General features: G+C 39.7%; 1 non-coding gene across 1 annotated transcript; it reads left to right on the top strand.

Annotated features, from left to right (window-relative positions):
• The first annotated feature begins 404 nt into the window (after positions 1-404).
• TRNAT-AGU (transfer RNA threonine (anticodon AGU)) lies at positions 405-478 on the top strand. The gene has a single exon. It is a non-coding gene; the product is annotated as a tRNA-Thr (tRNA).
• Positions 479-5,479: the final 5,001 nt, after the last annotated feature.

Genomic DNA, 5,479 nt, shown 5'->3' with positions numbered 1-5,479 from the left:
TGGAAAGAAATAGAAAGAAGGCAGGTGGAACTGGAAAGTGGTGAGAGAAGAGAAAATAGTAGATGAGATCAGAAATGTTGAAAGGTCCAGAGCCCATGCTAGAAAACTTAGATTTTACCCCAAGTGTAGTGAACAGACATCGAAGGATTTCAAGGCTGCTGTTAGGAGAATTGATTCTAGGCTGGCAAAAATGGAGCTGAAAGACCTTTTAGAGCCAATTGCAATAGTTCAGACGAGAAGCAGTAATAATTGAACTGGGTGGTCAAATGAAGATGAGAGGATGTAAATGGCTTTCAGGATAGAACTGCCAGAATTTGCTGGTAGATTGCACAAAGGAAATCGGGGAAATGTCTGGAATTTTACCTAAACAACTGGATAGATGCTAAAGATACTTTCCAAGGTGGGGAGGGTATAGCTCAAGTGGTAGAGTGCATGCTTAGTATGCATGAGGTCCTGGGTTCAATCCCCAGTACCTCCTCTAAAAATAAATAAATAAATAAACCTAATTATCTCCCTCCACCAAAAAAAAAAAAAAAAAAAGACATTTTATGAACTGGAGAAGAATAGGAGAGACATAGATTTGGGGGAGAGGTGGGAAATCCAGAGTGCAGTATTGGACATGTCAACTTTGAGATTCCTTTCAGTTATCTAAGTAGAGAGGTCACGTAGGTAGCTGCATATACAAGAGGTCAGAGGAGGAGGTCATAGCTGGAGATACGAAGTGTCTCATAAGGTCCCTGAGGGCTGAACCCTTTGCCAAGTGCAACCCCAGCTTTCCAACATAGTCACTCCCAATTCTCCATGTACAACTGATTTGCTCTGAAAAATAAGTCTCCGTGGAAATGTCTAATTTCAGTCTGATTTCCTACTCACTGAGCCCTTCCTGGGCTCTGTTCCTGTGTCATCAGCGTCTTCTTGAAATACCAGCAAACAGAATTAACACTCACCTAAACCAAACTAAATGGAATTGAAAATCTTCTTCAGTAAGGGTACTTGCATTTCAAAACAATCTAGACGACTTTTGTGGGATTCTTAGGAAGAATGGCCTCTGACCACCAGTCTGACCTTTGGACACTGCAGGACCTAGATTTCAACCCATTGCCAACTGATCAACCCTTGGATGTCTAATGGCTTACGCACCTCCAGGTACATTGCTTTTTACTTGGCAGATTGAAAAAACAAAAGATCTTGAGGAACAAATAAATGCTCTCAGGTGGTAGGAATTCAGACAGAATTCCTCCAATCTTAGTACACAGATTGTGCCTTTCCTATGGCCTGCTCAGTCCATTGTTTTCTCCTATTTTCTATCTTAAAAATTTCCTTCCCCATGAAATTCTGACACATGCTCTAACATGGATGAGCTTTGAGGACATTGTTCTTAAGAGAACTAAATCAGCCACTAAAAGGCAAACATTGTATGATTCCACTAAGATGAGGTATCTAGAATAGTCAAATTTGTAGAAACAAAAAGTAGAATGGTGGTTCCCAGGGCCTGCGGAGAAGGAGAAATGGAGAGTTTCTGTTAAATCGGTTCAGTTTCAGTTTTGCAGGATGAAAAGTTCTAGAAATAGGTTGCACAATATGAATATACTTAACATTACTGAATTGTACACTTAAAAATGCCTACAATGATAAATTTTATATCATGTGTATTTTGCCGCAATTACACATTTTTTTAAGTTTAAACTAGCAGAAAAAAAAAAGTCAGAGAGATTTGAAGCATGAAAAGGATTCAACTCACCATGGCTTTGAAGATGGAGGATACCACATAATGAGGAATTCAGGCAGCCTCTATAGGATGGACTCAGACAGAAAATAGGAACCTAAGTCCTATAACCATAAGGAATTGAATTCTGCCAACAACCTGAAAGAACTTGAAAGTGGATTCTTCCCCAGATCTTCCTTATTAGAGTCAGCCTAACTGACACTTGGATTTCAGTTTTCGGAGACCCTAGAGAACTCCACTGAGTCATGCCAGACTTCTCATATACAAATCTTGAATATAATGAATGAATGGTTTAAGCCATAAAAAAAAATCCTTTATTAACTTCAAGCCCTCCTTTCCATATGCTCCCATCCCCCTCTCTTCATTCCTTTACAGCCATACTCTGTGGCACTCACTGTCTACTTCAGCTCTTCCAATGACTCCTCCTTCCCCCCAAATTATCAGTGACTTCCGACATTTCTAAAGTTTTCTCTTATTTGATCTTTGTAGCTTTTGATGCTCCTGACTACTTCATCTTTTATGAAACCATTTCCTCCTGTGGATTCTATAATCCAGTTCTCACTGGTTTCCCCCTCTTACTGCTTTTCTCCAATCTCCTTTGTAGAATCTACTTTCTCTAATTAAATCTTGAATTTGTTGGCCCCTAGGGCTCTGTTATTACCCTAGCCTTTCTACTCTATGTATCCTCCTTGGAGATCATCACCTCTTACTTACGTATGTGTTATTGACTCCAAACGTGTTTCTTTGGCTTGTACCTCTTGGTTAAACTTGAGATCTCTGTATCCAACTGCTATGGGGCAGCTACTCTTTGAAATCTCAAAAGTCTTCAAGTTCATTTTATCTAATCATTCTTTCCTTACCAATGCTGTAGCTTTTCTCACAGTTGCCATCTAGATTAATACCAATCTAACTCAGTCGTGCAAAGTAAAAGAAAACTGGTGTTGTCTCTACCCTCTTTCATCCCTCACCAGCCCTACCAGAATTCAAATACTTACCCAACCCTAACAGACTCTACCTCCTAAATATCTCTTAGATCTGCCCCCAACACACAACTTTCTCTATATGTACTGTTATTCCTTAGTGTGTGTTCTAATCACTTCACACTTGATTACAGCAGTAACTTCCTAATTGTTTTCCTATTTCCTAACTGGTCACCCTATTTTCAGTTTGTCCCAGTACAATTCATTATCCACCCCAGAGTGATTGTAAAATGCAAAGCTGATAATATTGCTTCCCTTGATTAAACTCTTTTAACAGCCCTTCATTTTCTCATGATAAAGCCCAAGTTCCTTTTCTTAGCATGCAGCACCCTACAAGATCTGCACTTGCCTAGCTCAATGCCCCAACTCATCTTCTATGTACCTTTCACTTTGGAACATTCTAAATTACTGTAAATTCAGTAATGCAGCAAGCTGTTTCAAATCTCCATTCCTTTTGTACATTTGTACATGCTGTTCCTTCTGTCCACAATTCACCGACTCATTCTTCAAATCTTAGCTCACATACAGCCCTCTTGAAAAACTGTTCTAATGCCACACTTGCATTTAGGTGTCTTGCTTTTACCCATTAACATCACACCCTGTGTAAACTGGTAGTACTACATTTCCACAGCTCCCACTGACAGTAGTCATTGGTCTTCTCTGGCTCCACCATTAGCACATACACCCCTCGAGGACAGAGGACAGAACCTTGTACACTTAGTGTCTAATGCAACGTCTGGCACACAGCAGTACAACAAGTATATTTAAAACATCCACGTAAACATGAATGAATTGTCCCTTATTCACTGCTTATTAAGAGCTGACCCTATTTGATAAACGATACCAACACAAGAATATTATTTTTGCCAGCCTGGTAGTAATAATAATAGCTAACACTTATTACATGCAGGGCACTATGCCAGCTTACCTTTGTGATTTCATTTGCTCTTAGAACATCTGTAAGGGATGTAAATAGTATAGTTGCCCATATTTTAGGCGAGGAAAGTGAGACATAATGAAGCCAGGCAATTAGCTTAAGATATATGAAATCAGAATTTGAAACCAGATCTTTCTGACCTTACCACACTAAACTGCCAACCATATAATGAGCTGTATGGAGGGCCTAGATTTTGAAATACTCTTTCCCATTGTCAGATAATGTACCAAACCCAGATTTTAGTTCAGAAAACTCAAGTCACTATATCTGTATATGGTGAATATATGAAAATGAAGACATAATAAAAGATGAAGTCAATATTTTTTCTTTCATTTTTTTCCCACAAAAATTGATGTGCATACCTGGTCAAGCAGGCAAAGCAGGTATTCTAACACTTGTGTGTGGGTTCAAATAACTTAACATAAAGCAAGTTTCAGACTGACTATACGTATTTTGAAAAGTAGCCCTTTCTTTTAATCACATTTGGACTTATACAATCTTATAGCAGAATGTATCAAAGCTCCTGGTACATAGAAGGGGCACAACGAATTTGTCAGGTGCTCGACCAGAGCTCCATGTATTCCTCTGGAATGCCAACACAGGTGAAGAGGGGTGGGGAGGGACGCTGAAGATTGATGATCTCGTTGGAAGCTTTGTAGCTTCACTTCGATTTTTCTTACTTATTGGACTCGCTTGTAAGACTTTATTTGGAAAAAAAAAAAGTTTCACTTTAAATAAAGTTTGAAAGACATTTAGACGCTGAAAGCAAATTTTCTGGATTTCCCCAGGAAATGTTCCTTTGGGGGGATTTCCTTTTGGATACTTTTGACACAACAGCCACTCAAAACAAGTCTTCCTCTTTTTGGCCAACAGATTCTCCTCTAAATCTGCTGAAGTCTATAAGCCTGACATATAGGCTCATTCAGTCTGATTGTACTACAGCAGTTTGAATATTAGGCACAAATGTTAATATTTGAAATGTATGAATACGAGTCTCAGGTGCAATTCTCAGTTACACTCCCTGGGTTCACATTCTTAGTTCTGCTACTTTCTAGTTATACGGCCTCAGACAAATCACCTCATCTCCCTGCACATCCATTTCCTTATCTGTAAAATGAAATTAATAATGGAAGCCATTTTATTTTGCTATGATAAGGAATGAATGAATCAACATATGTACGGCTCTTCAAAGAGCCTGTTATACAGGGCGAGCTATTCAGATTACCTGCGCACTTATACCCCAGCCCTCGAGTGCTCCATCGTTCTCCATGAGGGCCAGCACTAAGCAGGGCCAGCTCCACAATAACAAGGGCACTACCGTCTTCCGTTTCAGGGAGCCAAAAACAACACTGCTTGTATCTAGTTTTTCCCCTATGAAGACCCATGGACAAGATTGCAAATTCTTGTCTAACCAATCAACATAGGACCCAGTTGCTTAAGAGCCCAGAAGCCCTCAGAATGACACTCGTCCATCTTCTCTACCATATGTGTGCTACTCCCTGCTTGCGGGTGTGAAATCTTAATACTTTATTTTCCTTTAAGATCCTCCCCTGTCTTCCCCACTGGACCAGGGATGGCTGGGAGGTGGCCCTAAACCTTGCTTTTGTTTTATTGATATTAAGAGGCAAAGGTGAATAAGACACGGTTCCCATGGAAGACTTTTAGTAGAGAAGGAAAGACAGGCCAGTGAACCTGTGATTACAATGTAATACAGGCAATTGTGTAGCAGCAGATAATATTTTGTAATATATTAATGCCTTCCTTTTTCACTCTTCCTTGCATGAGCCTGTCCTCTACTAAGCCAGATGCATTGTTACCTCTGGGAAGATTCTGTTG

This window comes from Vicugna pacos, chromosome 10 (genome assembly GCF_048564905.1).
Source record: "Vicugna pacos chromosome 10, VicPac4, whole genome shotgun sequence".
NCBI lineage: Eukaryota > Metazoa > Chordata > Mammalia > Artiodactyla > Camelidae > Vicugna > Vicugna pacos.
The sequence above is the reverse complement of the archived record's forward strand: the minus strand, read 5'-3'. Positions and strand labels throughout refer to the sequence as shown.